Below are 15,555 nucleotides of genomic sequence, written 5' to 3'. Positions count from 1 at the left end.
CACTCAAACTTTGTTCATATAAGCAATAAGGCTGTTTCACTTTCTTATCATTTGTGTGTTCACTGGAGTATCACTTTTAATTTCCTTCAAGCAATTATGGAAAGTTCTAGTTGGAACTAGAACTAGAACATGGAACTAGAAGTTTCTTTGCATTCAAAATTTGGCTGTTTGGCACAAGAGACCTAGTTCCATGTTCTAGCTCTAGTTCCAAGAAAGTTGTAGTTCCATGGCAATGATGTGCATATTGGAAAATTTGGAAATTTGGAAAGTTCCAAATTGGAAAAGTTTGAACTTTCTAGTTGGAAATTTCTCTTGGAACTAAAACTAGAACTAGAACTAGAACATGGAACTAGAACTTTCTTTGCATTCACAATTTGGCTAATGTTTGGCCCAAGAAGTCTAGCTTTCAACCTGTCTCAGGTTTCAACTTGCCTTCCTCACAAAGCTCAATCACTTCTAGCTTTTGATTTAAAATGAGAGACATGCAACTCTTCCTTTTACTTGAATACTTATAGGCCATTGTATGGTTATTAAGTGGCCTAATTTCAATACTGTTGCATCTCAGGGAACAGGAAGGCCCAAGGAGAAGGAAAGAGATGGAGGAAAAATTGGTCAGTAGGGCAGTCAGAACACACACAACACAAAACAGTTTGCTTTCTTACATGGGTGCAGTTTGTGGTGCCTCAGAACAATAATAACAGTAACATCAAAGATCACTGATTGCTGATCACCATAGAAACCATGTAATAATGAAAATGTTTGAAATATTATGAGAATTTCCAAAATGTGACACAAAGACACAAAGTGAGCCATTGGAAAAATAACATCAATAGACGCTTAACGCAGGGTTGCCACAAACCTTTGATTTTTAAAAAACTCAGTATCTGCAAAGTGCAATACAATGAGCCCCAATAAAACAAGCTGTGCCTGAATTAATAAGAAAGAAATTAAATGAGAAAACTTATGATTAGTTATCTCTTTATCTTCATCACCTAGCTTAGTAGGTGAAATTTAATAACATTGATTGAATGAATAGATATATGAATTAATAAGGAGATAAATAAATTTTTAAATAATAGAAAATCATTATACAACATCTGAGTTTTTTATTTTTCCATGAAACATTATTCCTTTATTGTTTCAAATTCTCTACAAATAAAATATAAGGTATAAATTACAACTTGAAATAACTATATGTTATTAGTACAATTCTGGAAAATATAACAATATGTTTACAAATAGTCCACACTTGTGGTTGAAGAAAGTACCACAGGAGGTTTCGCAAATTATATACTTCTTAATGCTACTGTTGTGAACAAACAGTTTCCCCCTTATCTTTCTTTTCTTTTGTTATTAAGACTTTTAGAAAAGAAGAGTGATATAATCAGATGGTACAAGTTCTGCTGAAACATTTCAATGAATATGAGCTACAGATTTATTTTGATCTTTTTGTAGGACTGGAAATTTTGCAATATGCACATCATTGCCATGGAACTAGAACTTTCTTGGATTATTCTACAGCCATTCATTATGAATCTCCACAATAAACTGATGATGCAAACACATCTATCAGCTTTTCCAAGTGAGTAAACTGAGATTCAAGATGTGATTGATCTTCACATGGCAAATTACTGAGTTTTGGATTTTTCCTATATAAGCACAAAGCAGCTGGCTTCCATACTTTATGAGACCACATATCAGTGGCTACCATTCCAAACCACAACAACAAGAAGCAAAGAAAAAGTCCCACCCATAGAATATGCTTTTGGAGAACTGTCTTCTCTCTGGTCATGTCTGGGCTGATTTCAATCTGAATCTTTTCTGTGCTACAATATATGTGACCAGACTCTGGAATGTAGTCACTTTTAAACTTAGTCATTAATACTGGTGCCACGAAATTCTTCAGACTGTGAACCTGTGGGATAGGTCCTATTTTCTCTAGAGTACCCATCAAATTTGTGGCATTTGATGAATACAAATTATTAATAAATTATCATAACCCTTTGAAAGGAAAGATATGTTGTTGTTATCTTTTGCTGGAAGATCCTTGTTTATATCTTACAAAATATCATACTAGTTAAGACCTTATAAGAGATTGATGTGATTTTCCTCAATTAAAGCATCAAAAAACAAAAGTTACTATGCCTGAGTCACAGAATTTTAGAACTGAAGGAAACTAAAAATTAGCAGTCCCAGCCTCCTCGTTCATATCATATATCATTCTCATTCTTACTATATGCCAGACACTGCACTAGAAATTGAGAATAAAACAAAACAGATAAGAGAATTGGGCTCAGTGAGGTTACGTGACTCGGAAACAGACACAGTCTAGCTCTCAGACCAGTGCCACTGTTTTCAGACCACATTTGCCTAAGGTCCTATATAATAAGATCAGAAAAGAAAAAGTTGTGAGTATCTCCTCTCTAAAACCTACTTTAACCCACCTAACGTACTGTGTGCCCTTACCAGTACCTCTAGTCTAATACGAAAAACTGATCAGTCTTAAAACATAGTTCTAAGACATTTATTCTCAAATCGTACATTTAGCATGCAATGGTTAAGGAAGGGTAACAAATAATTTTTCTGTGAGACAGCGAGATATAGTGGAAAGAATGAAAACTCAGTGATATGATTTGACTGTGTCCTCACCCAAATCTCATCTTGAATTCCTATATGCTGTGGGAGGGACACAGTGGAAGGTAATTTAATCATGGGGGCAGGTTTTTCCTGTGCTGTTCTCATGATAGCAAATAAGTCTCATGAGATCTGATGACTTTAAAAGGTAGAGTCTGCCTGCACAAGTCCTCTCTTCTCTTTACCTGTGGCTTTCCATGTAAGATGTGACTTATTCCTCCTTGCCTTCTGTCATGAACATGAGGCCTCCCCAGCCATGTGGAACTGTAAGTCCATCAAACCCTTTTTCCTGTATCGATTACCCAGTCTTGGGCATGTCTTTATAAAAGTGTGAAAACAAACTAATACAGTAAATTGGTACCAGTAGAGTGGGGCACTGCTGAAAAGATACCCAAAAATGTAGAAGCAACTTTGGAACTGGGTAACAAACAGAACTTGGAACTGTTTGGAGGGCTCCATAGAAGACAGGAAAATATGGGAAAGTTTGGAACTCCCAAGAGACTTGTTGAATGGCTATGGAAAATAAAGTCCAGGCTGAGGTGGTCTCAGATGGAAATGAGGAACTTGTTGGGAACTGGAGCAAAGGTGACTCTTGTTATGTTTTAGCAAAGAGACTGGTGGCATTTTGCCCCTGCCCTACAGATTTGTAGAACTTTGAACTTGAGGGAGGTGATTTAGGATATCTGGCAGAATAAATTTCTAAGCAGCAAAGCATTCAAGAGGTGACTTGGGTGCTATTAAAGGCATTCAGAATTATAAGGGGAGCAGAGAATAAAAGTTCAGAAAATTTGCAGCCTGAAAATGTAATAGAAGAGAAAATTCCATTTTCTTAGGAGAAATGTAAACCAGTGAAGAAATTTGCATAAGAAATGAGGAGACTAATGTTAATCCCCAAGACAATGAGGAAAATGTCTCCAGGGCATGTCAGAGGTCTTCATGGCAGCCCCTCCCATCAGAAAACTTGGTTTCGTGGACTGGGCCCAGGGTCCCCATGCTGTGTGCAGCCTAGGGACTTGGTGCCCCGCTTTCCCAGTCACTCCAGTCATGGCTGAAAGGGGCCAATGTAGAGCTCAGGCCATAGCTTCAGAGGGGGACGCCCCAAGCCTTGGCAGCTTCCATCTGGTGTTGAATCTGCAAGTGCACAGAAGCCAAAAATTGGGTTTGGGAACCTCTGCCTAGATTTTCAGAAGATGTATGGAAATACTTACACGCCCAAGCAGAAGTTTGTTGCATGGGTGGGGCCCTCATGGAGAAACTCTGCTAGGGTAATGAAGAAGGGAAATGTGGGGTCAGAGCCCCCACACAGAGTCCCTACTGGGGAACCACCTAGTGGAGCTGTGAGAAGAGGGCCACTCTCTTCCAGACCCCAGAATGGTAGCTCCACCAAAAGCTTATACCATGCACCTGGAAAAGCCACAGAAACTTAAGGCTAGCCTGTGAAAGCAGCCAGGAGAGAAGCTATACCCTGCAAAGCTACAGGGGTGGAGCTACTCAAGACCATGGGAGGCTGCCTCTTGCATCTGTGTGACCTGGATATGAGACATGGAGTCAAAAGAGACCATTTTGGAGCTTTAAGATTTGACTGCCCTGCTGGATTTTGGACTTGCATGGGGCCTGTAGCCCCTTTGTTTTGGCCAATTTTTCCCATTTGGAATGACTGCATTTACCCAATGCATATACCCTCATTGTATCTAGGAAGTAACAAACTTGCTCTTGATTTTACAGGCTCATAGGCAGAAAGGACTTGCCATATCTCAGATCAGCATTTGGACTGTGGTCTTTTAAGTTAATGGTGAAATGAGTTAAGACTTTGGGGGATTGGCTGGCCATGGTGGCTCATGCCTGTAATCCCAGCACTCTGGAAGGCCAAGGTGGGTGGATCACCTGAGGTCAGAAATTTGAGACCAGGCTGGCCAACATAGTGAAACCCCATCTCTACTAAAAATACAAAAATTAGCTGGGTGCGGTGGTGCAAGCCTGTAATTCCAGCTGCTTGGCAGGCTAAGGCAGGAGAATCACTTGAACCAGGGAGGCAGAGGTGAGTCAAGATGGAGCCACTGCACTCCAACCTGGGTGACTGAGGAGACTTCATTTCAAAAAAAAGAAAAGAAAAGACTTTGGGGGACTATTGGGAAGCACGATTGGTTTTGAAATGTGTGGCCATGAATTTGGGAGGGGCCAGGGATGGAATGATATGGTTTATCTGTGTCCCCACCCAAATCTCATCTTGAATTCCCATGTATTGTGGGAGGGACCTGGTGGGAGGTAATTTAATTATGGAGGCAGGTCTTTCCTGTGCTGTTCTTCTGGTAGTGAATAAGTCTCATGAGATCTGATGGCTTTATAAGGCAGACTTTGCCTGCACAAGTTCTCTCTTCTCTTTGCCTGCTGCCATCCATGTAAGACATGACTTGCTCCTCCTTGCCTGCTGCCATGATTATGAGGCCTCCCCAGCCACATGGAACTGTAAGTCCATCAAACCCTTTTTCCTGTATCAATTACCCAGTCTCAGGTATGTCTTTATCAGCAGTGTGAAAACAAACTAATACACTCGGGATCAAGATGGACCTACTTGCCAACCTAGGGAAATCCATTTAACCTCCAAGATACTTGGTTTCTTTGTGTCTTTAAACATACAACAGAATAATAATACCTACATTACAGAGATGCAGGCATAATAATACCTACATCTCTGTAATGAATTATTTATTTCAAAAATAATTCATGAAAAGTACTTCATACTTAGGGTAAGTCCAATAAATGATAACTATTATTTGTATTATTTCTTTAGATATCATACTCCAGGGCTAGGCATGGTGGCTCATGCCTGTAATCCCAGAACTTTGGGAGGCTGAGGTGGGCAGATCACTTGAGGCCAGAAGTTTGAGACCAGCCTGGCCAACGTGGTGAAACCCAGTTTCTACTAAAAATACAAAAAAATTAGCCAAGCATGGTGGCGCTAGACTCTGTCTAAAACTAAAAAAAAAAAAAAAAAAAAAAAAAAAAATCCATTAGTTCATTGGTCTGAGGACAAGAAATACTCCTACCAATCTTTAATATTTCTATTAGACTGTGCTCTCAAATCCAGCAGAAATGCCTCTAGACAGCTAACTGGCTCATTCTCTAATTGCCTGGCCCCACTGTACATATTATAATCCAAATACGTAATTGAATGAAAATGTCACTGCCCTCACAAGCACTTCCTTTCCGTATCCCCATATTCTGGCTTTTCCCATTAATCTCTCTGATTTTATTTTCAAAAGGATGCAACAGGGAGTAACTAACTATTTCATAGGCAAGAAGAGAGCACAAACTTCAGAGACAGATTGGGTTCCAATTGCAGCTTCACTGTGGGATTTCAACCCAGACTGGGGAATTTAGGCACATGCCTAGATCTTCTGAGTCTCAGTTTTCACCTCTGTAAAATGGAGATGATCACGTTGCGAGAATTAATGAAACTATATATTAATACATGCAAAGCATCCCACACAAAGGAAATTATCAGGAAATAGAAACTATTATTATTATGAAGGGTGCTTTAGTCATTCCTTCTAAAGTAAAATTGTTGGATCTTTTACTGTGACCAGCTCAAGGTATATTATAGAGTAAACTAGCAGCAGGATCTTAAATTTTGAGAACAGACAACCTCAATACTTTCCTTCACCCTACATGTAAAAAAGTGCTCTAAATTAGCATTACTAACTCTATAGGGCTTCAACTGCAATCAACATTTTCTCACACTCCGTAACTCAAGTACTCACTTTCAGACTCCATTTTCACAAGCAAACTAAAGCAGATTGGTTAAAGTGTTCTGAACACCACACTTTCAGAAGCACAAGTCAGGTTTTAATATGATGAATGCAAAGTAACTTTTTCTTCCATTATCCCTTTTGACTAAGACCATGAAAGAACTCCAGCCATTATAGATATGGCATTAGTCCTATCAGCCACCTCCGCTCTGTTCCATCACTTTGAACTGATTCTAACTGAATAAAGATTCTCCAGAAAATCTACAAAGAATCACCTGGACTCACCAACTTACACCATTATAATTACAATTGCAGAAAACAAAACTTAAAAAAAAATTAAAAATTAAAAAAATACAATTGCAAAATTATTTTATTTTTCTACTTTTTTGTTTTGGGAAAGTGAGACTCAGAACCTTGCACCAGAACTATAATCTCTGGCCTTACATTATTAACATAATTATTTCTTAGCATTAAATTAGATTTTAAAAGAGCAAACATTATCAGGATGTGGAAGTCTTTAGTGGGACAGAATTTCAGGGTTTATCTCAGCTTCAGGAAGTATTTGACTTTTCCTCTTCCTTTAAAAAAAAAAAAAAAAAGCCCAGAAGGACTTTTGATCAATAAAAATATAAATGAAAGATTCTTTCTGTTGCCAGTCTAAAAGACAAATTCTTCCTTAGGGAAAATTCTCCACTCAATTTAAGTAAACTCTTTACTAGCAAATAAACTAACAAAAGCATTCCACCCCCCTTTTCTGGGTAATCAATTTCAAAACTTGACCAAATGTGAGGAGAAAGGCATTCTGATATATAACAACTGTCTTGTGAAAAAAGTAAACAAAAAGAGATGTCAGGATGCCCTACTTTCTAATTAGAATTATTCACAGAAGATATTATGCTTTCTTGCCTGGATGAAGGCCCCTTTCAAAAGACTTGAAGTAAACCTGGTTGGATAGTTGAAAGGTTTTTGATAAAACATGGTGCTGGGGTTAAAACTTTAAGATCTGAAAAGGTTATTCTGGAGATCATCCACCCTGGGTAATGCAGTATCTAGAGAACCGATAAGGTTAATCCAAATTATCCGGGAGATTACCCCTGAGACAGCAAACGGTTCCATAAACATCACCATTCCTGTCCCAAGCAGAGAGATGATATGCTTCACTTTTGTTAGCATTTTCAAGGAGACTAAACCTGAAAATGTCAGTGAAATGAAGACTTGGGTTTATAGGCAAAGCTGTCACTGAATCACTGAATTATGAGGCTAGACTTTCAGTAGCCGCCAAGTTATAAGTCAAATGCTTCTAGGTCAATTTTCACCTCTTTCAAAAAACCCATGATGAAATTTCAAAGGCTTTTATGTGAAGTTTTATTTACCTAGGTTAGTTTGAAAGAAAAACGTAGGCAGGGCAAAATGTGAGATTTCATTATCTTTGTCCATTGTTTTCTGCTTTTTATAATGCAACGCTTGTAGAATCATACATGGATAATCAATTATTCTGGGCACATGGTGGGAAAGACAGGGTGAAAAGGGTAAATTCTTAAAACACTCAAGACATTTGCCTCCCAATATTGAAGAACTAAAGAGCACACCTTCTTTTTCCTTTTTCCTTTTAAACTCCAAGCTATCTGAAACTAAGTTGAAATTGTTTAAATTTTTTCAAAATTATTATACAAGTTGTAAGATTTTAAGGGGGAAAAGTACAAATGTAGAGATTATGAATGAAAATCCTTTATTACCTGGCACATAACCAGTGCTCAATAAATGTTTGTTGGCAAATCCTGTTCAATTTCTGCATTAAAAACAAAGCTAAAGTATTAATATGTGCAACTTATGTGATTTGCATGCCCAAGTGACTATTTATATATGCAAATAACTGTTTGGCAAATAAAAAGTTTAAAATATAGCCACATATGAGAACATGAAAAGGCATCATTATGTGGAAAAAAGAATTACTATATTGGTATAGTAATTTTTGTTTACCTTTCAGCCAAACTACCAAATTCTAGCACCAGTATGAGGGCATCATTCTATAAAGTCCAAAATTATGGTTGTTCTCTATATTTCTCCTTAAAAAGATTAAAACAATCCATTTGTTTCTCTCTACCTCTGCTGCTGTCACCCTGGTACATGCTTCTGTCATCTTCTGTCAGGACTACTGAGATAGTGTCCTAACTGATCTCTCCAAATTCTCACAGGCCCCTGTAAAATCAATTTACATTGAAAGTGATTTTTTTTCAATACATATATCTGACTACCTCACTTTCTCTTGCTTGAAACATTTCAGTCGTTTTGCATTTAGAAGCTATCAGTGATGCACAAAGAAAGTCATGTGGCCTAAGCTTCATACCTATGAAATATCACAAATTTGAAGTTTCACCCTACGTTCAAATGAGGAATTACCTATACATAGTCACAAAGACACAGTGACAGGATTGAGAGAAGATGCTCATCATACGACTTTAAATTAGTGTCCTGCTACTATCCATACCACCTGTAGTACCCTTTAAACTGATTTTTTTGTAAATTCCGTAATTGTCTTGTGAATAGCATACCTATATGAATTCTTCTTTTATGTATCAAGAGTATTAACTTATAGCCTTAATTATTAGCCATGTTATGGCATTTCTTCTTCTCCTTCTCCTTCTCACACACCAGAAGCCATGGCCTGAGATTCTCTCAACATCTGACAGGTCTTTTTCCAACAAACAAGTGCTTAACATGGCCCTCAAGGCTCTAGTCTCTCTGGCTTCTACCTCGCTCAACAGTTTCATCATCTTTTTACCAAACTCCTCCTTGCTTCTGCATGCTGACAACACTAACTTCCTTTCTACTCTTCAAACAACCCAAGCTCCCTCCTGCCGCAGGACCTTTGCCTACACTAGGCCTCTGTTCAGAATATTCTCCTTATCTCCTGCTTGTCCTCCAGATCTCAGCTCAAGTGCCACTGCCTCCTAAGAAGCCTTCCTTGGCCTGTCTGAGTACACAGAATTCTCTCCTAATATACTTTGTCTCAGTACCATGCTCTTTCCCCAATCATAATTACTTTTATATTTACATGATTCTTAGATTAATACCTGTCTCCCCATGAGATGTAAGTTATACAAATATCTTTACATGAAGGATGGAGGAGGCAATGCACATACAGACACATATTTACTCTTTACCCAGCACAGTTGGATAGCATTTATTAGATATAATATATAAATATAAATATATATTGGATGTAATATATATTTGTTTAATGAATTAAAGTTCTTTTTATTAAACCATACTGCCTCTAAGAAAAATATGAACAAATGTTAAGTATAATCTGTGTTTTAAAGAACAATTATATTCAAAGCCTAATCTGTACTGGCCCAATTCATCTAAAACAAACAACAACAACAACAACAAAAACTTTTCCAAAAAATAAGTATTATACCAAAAAGACACCTCTTTTGCTAGTGACTTGGAGTCTAAACACTAACCTTAGTTGCTCTAATAAGCTAGGGGTGAAAAGACACCAGTGACTTAAAAGAGACTGTGGGGTTTTATGCCATACACAAAATGGACTGATCCTCTCACATTCAGTATGTTTTATAAAAGAGAAAATATAAAAAATAAAAATAAAAAAATTTTTAATGTACTGACCTAAAATATTCAGTTGACTTTGTTCTCCAGGGTTCTTTCCACATCTGAGTCATGTGGAGACAAGGGGAGGCATCCATGACTGCTTCTCAGCCATCCAGACATCCTCCAGTGAATCACACTGGTGATGTGCTTTAGCTCCACTCCATCTCCCTTGTTCATATGGAAAAGGGCTAAAGGAAAAAGCTCCCTTCCACACCACAAACAATCAACATAGTATTTCAGTAAAATAGATAAATTAACAAACAAAACTACATATATTTACCTATATATATGTACACATATGAGCAAGCACACACTACAAAAATTTGACTTCCTAAATATAAAGAAAAAAACATTTAAGCCACAAAAGCAATAACAATTTGGTTGTGGTGACAGAAAGCTCTCCTTTGCTTGTGGAAAGGCCATTACAGATCAATAGTTGAACAGCTAATATGTATACAGTGCTTATGAACTGCCAGGCATCAGTCTTAAGTATTTTTACATACATTAACTTATTGAATTCTCACAACAGCTTTATTTTACTTTATTTTTATTTTTTTAGGTTCAGGGTCTTACTCTGTTGCCCAGGCCAGAGTGCAGTGACACAGTCATAGCTCACTACAGCCGTGAACTCCTGGGTTCAAGCCATCCTCCTGCCTCAGCCTCCCTAGTAGCAGGGACTGACTACAGGTGCACACTACTACACTGGGCTAATTTTTTTTTTTTTTTTTTTGGTAGAGATAAGATCTAGCTTTGTTGCCTAGGCTGATCTGAACTTCCTGGCTTGAAGCTATCCTCCTGCCTCAGCCTCCCAAAGTGCTAGGATTACAAGCGTGAGCCACCATGTCCAGCTCACAACAACTTTATGAAATAAGGATTTTATTATCATCTCCATTTTACATATGAGGAAACTGATGCACAGAGAGGGTAAGCAATTTTCCCAAGGTCACACAACTACTGAGTGGAGGAAACCCAGAATCCAAACTCAGGCAGTCTGTCTCCAGATTCCACGTTCTTAAAAAACTCTCAAGAGTTGCCTGTCTTTAATTCCACAATCCCAAATTCATCATGTCACTCTAAAACATCCAAAAATTTAGTTTGTTTTACAGATACTACTAACAGACAACTGTTAGAAGCTGCATATGTCCATTTTTCTCAGCATTAGGGCGAACATTTAAGATGTGGAAAAAAGACATTCAAGGAAAGAGAAGAAAGATAACATAAAAGCCAAAAATCCCTCTATTTTGTAATAATAAGCATAACAATAGATATCATTTTTTAGTGCTGTGTTTAATACTTCATCAAATTGTCTCATTTAAAATCACACAATAATCCTAAGAGGTAACGCACTTAGGTCCATTTTACAGTTGAAGAAACCTGAAGCTCAGAGTAGTTGGTACAGGTCACACAGTCAAGTCCAGAGCTCATTGCCCTAGTCTGCCGAACTGAACTCCCCAGACAGGGGGATGTCTTATCCCCAGAAATTGGGTAACATTGACATTTATGAACAAGCAGAAGGGTGAAAATAGAGCAGAGTTATAGGGGTAGAAGTGGGGATGGGGAGGCTAGGTTAAGTCACTAATTGCCAAGAGAATGCCTATGCCAGAGGAGGAGGAAGAGGAAGAAAAGGAGAAGGAAGAAATCTGAATCAATAATTTATATAGAAAAATAAGTAGTATAAATTAAGTTTAGAAGAGATTTGTGTCTTATTTCAGCTGCTATAACAAAGCGCCATAACCTTGGTGACTTATAAAGAAAAAGAATGTATTTCTCATAGTTCTGGAGAAGGTTGGAAGTCTGAGATAAGGTTGCCATCATGGTTGGTCAGGTTTTGGTGAGGGCTGTGTTCTGGGTTGCAGACTGCCAACTTCTCGTTGTATCTTCACATGGCAGAAAGAGAGCTAGCTAGCTCACTGGTTTCTTATAAGGGTACTACTTCCATTCATGAGGGCTCCATCTTCATCAACTAATTACCTCCCAAAGGTCCCGCCTCCAAATACCATCACACTGGGATTAGGGTTTCAACAAATGAATTCTGAGAGGACACCAACATTCAGATGATAGGGGTTTGTAAGGGTAATTTTGTTATTGATATATAATATTTGTGCATTTTTATGAAGTGCATATGATATTTTGTTGCATGTATAGAATGTGTAATGATCAAGTCAGGGTACTTAGGGTATCCATCACCTTGAATATTTATCATTTCTATGAGTTCAGAACATTTCAAGTCGTCTCTTCTAGCCATTTTGAAATACATGACACATTGTTGTCAACAATAGTGACCCTACTCTGGTATTTAACATTGGCATTTATTCCTTCCATTTAACTGTACATTTGCACCCATTAAGCAACCTCTCTTCACTCCCCACAATACACACACCCTTCCTAGTCTCTGGTAACTATCATTCTACTGTCTACCTCCATGACATCATGTTTAGCTCCTAAATGTGATCGAGAACATGTGATATTTTTCTTTGTGTGTCTGGCTTATTTCACTTATTGTAATGACCTCCAGTTCAATCCACGGCTGCAAATGACAGGATTCCACTCTCTGTTATGACCGACTAGTATTCTGTTGTGATACTTTATCCATTCATCAGTTGATAAACAGGTTGATTCTGTATCTTGGCTATTCCGAATAGTACTGCAATAAATATAGAAATGCGGTATCTTTTCAATATAATGATTTTCTTTCCTTTAAATAAACGCCCAGTAGTGGGATTGCTGGATCTATTTTTAGTTTTCTGAGGAACCTCCATACTGTTCTTATGGATATACTAATTTACATTCCCACCAATAGCATATGAGGGTTCCCCTTTCTTCACATCCTCAGACTCTGGGAACCATTCTTCTATTCTCTATCTTGATGAGTTCAGTCATTTTGATGTTTAGATCCCACAAAAAAGTGAGAACATGACAGGTTTGTCTTTCTGTGCCCGTTTATTTCACTTAGCATAATGACCTATCCTTCCATCCATATTGCTGCAAATTATTATAGAATGTCATTCTTTTTTATGGCTGAATAGTATTCCACTGTGTATATGTAGCACACTTTTTTTTCTTTTTTTAATATTATACTTAAGTTCTGGGATATATGTGCAGAACGTGCAGGTTTGTTACATAGGCATACATGTGCCATGGTGGTTTGCTGCACCCATCAACTCGTCATCTACACTAGGAATTTCTCCTACTGCTATCCCTCCCTTTCCTGCCCCTAAACTGCCGATGGGCCCCAGAGTGTGATGTTCCCCTGCCTGTGCCCATATATTCTCATTGTTCAACTCTCACTTATGAGTGAGAACTAGCAGTGTTTGGTTTTCTGTTCCTGTGTTAGTTTGCTGAGAATGATGATTTCCAGCTTCATCCACGTCCCTGCAAAAAACAAGAACTCGTTCTTTTTATGGCTGCATAGTATTCCATGATGTATATATGCCACATTTTCTTTATCCAGTCTATCATTTATGGGCATTTGGGTTCGTTCCAAGTCTTTGCTATTGTGAATAGTGTTGCAATAAACATATGTGCACGTATCTTTATAGTAGAATGATTTATAATTCTTCATAAACTTTTATATAGGAGAAGGATTTATAATCATATAAACTTGATTTATAATCCAGTAATAGGATTGCTGGGTATATATCCAAAGGTATTTCTAGTTCTAGATCCTTGAGGAATCGCCACACTCTCTTCCAAAAGCACTGAAGTAATTTACACTCCTACCAACAGTGTAAAAGTGTTCTTTTCTTCACATCCTTTCCAGCAGCTGTTGTTTCCTGACTTTTTAATGATTGCTATTCTAAGTGGCATGAGATGGTATCTCATTGTGGTTTTCATTTGCATTTCTCTTATGACGAGTGATGATGAGTTTCTTCTCATATGTTTGTTGGCCACTTAAATGTCTTCTTTGAAAAGTATCTGTTCATATCCTTTACCCACTTTTTGATGGGATTGTTTTTTTCTTGTAAATCTGTTTAAGTTCCTTATAGATTCTGGATATTAGACCTTTGTCAGATGGAGAGATTGCAAAAATTTTCTCCCATTCTGTAGGCTGCCTGTTCACTTTGATGATAATTTCTTTTGCTGTGCAGAAGCTCTTTAGTTTAATTATCCCATTTGTCTATTTTGGCTTTTGTTGCGATTGCTTTTGGTGTTTTACTCATGAAGTCCTTGCCCATGCCTATGCCCTGAATGGTATAGCCTAGGTTTTCTTCTAGGGTGTTTATGGTTTTAGGTCTTATGTTTAAATCTTTAATCCATCTTCAGTTAATTTTTGTATAAGGTGTAAGGAAAGGATCCAGTTTCAGCTTTCTGCACAGAGCTAGCCAGTTTTCCCAGCACCATTTATTAAATAGGGAATCCTTTCCCCATTGCTTATTTTTGTCAGGCTTGTTGAAGATCAGATGGTTGTAGAAGTGTGGTGTTATTTCTGAGGCCTCTGTTCTGTTCCATTGGTCTATACATCTGTTTTGGTTCCAATACCATGCTGTTTTGGTTACTGTAGCCTTGTAGTATAGTTTGAAGTCAGGAAGTGTGATGTCTCCAGCTTTGTTCTTTTTGCTTAGGATTGTCTTAGCTATACAGGCTCTTTTTTGGTTCCATATGAAATTTAAAGTAGTTTTTTCTAATTCTGTGAAGAAAGTCAATGGTAGCTTTATGGGAATAGCATTGAATCTATAAATTACTTTGGGAAGTATGGTCATTTTCATGATATCAATTCTTCCTATCCATGAGTATGGAATATTTTTCCATTTGTTTGTGTCCTCTCCTATTTCCTTGACCAGTGGTTTGTTATTCTTCTTGAATAGGTCCTTCACATCCTTTGTAAGTTGTATTCCTAAGTATTTTATTCTCTTTGTAGCAATTGTGAATGGGAGTTCACTCATGATTTGCCTCCCTGTTTGTCTATTGTTGGTGTATAGGAATGCTTGTGATTTTTGCACATTGATTTTGTATCCTGAGACTTTGCTGAAGTTGCTTATCAGCTCAAGGAGATTTTGGGCTGAGATGATGGGGTTTTCTAAATATACAATTAGTTCTTCTGCAAACAGAGATAACTTGACTTCCTCTCTTCCTATTTGAATACCCTTTATTTCTTTTCTTGCCTGATTGCCCTGGCCAGAACTTCCAATACTATGTTGAATAGTAGTGGTGAGAGAGGGCATCCTTGTCTTGTGCTGGCTTTCAAAGGGAATGCCGCTAGTTTTTGCCCATTCAGTATGATATTGGCTATGGGTTTGTCATAAATACCTCTTATTATTTTGAGATACGTTCCATCAATACCTTGTTTACTGAGTGTTTTAGCATGTAGGGGTATAGTATTTTATTGAAGGACTTTTCTGCATCTATTGAGATAATCATGTGGTTTTTGTCATTGGTTCTGTTTATGTGATGGATTACATTTATTGATTTGCGAATGTTGAAACAACCTTGCATCCCAGGGATGAAACCAACTTGATTGTGGTGGATGAGCTCTTTGATGTCCTGCTGGATTTGGTTTGCCAGTATTTCAATGTTCATCAGGGAGATTGGCCTGAAATTTTCTTTCTTTTTTTTTTTTAGA

The sequence above is a fragment of the Macaca mulatta genome, chromosome 8 (assembly GCF_049350105.2).
Source record: "Macaca mulatta isolate MMU2019108-1 chromosome 8, T2T-MMU8v2.0, whole genome shotgun sequence".
Lineage (NCBI taxonomy): Eukaryota > Metazoa > Chordata > Mammalia > Primates > Cercopithecidae > Macaca > Macaca mulatta.
The sequence above is the reverse complement of the archived record's forward strand: the minus strand, read 5'-3'. Positions refer to the sequence as shown.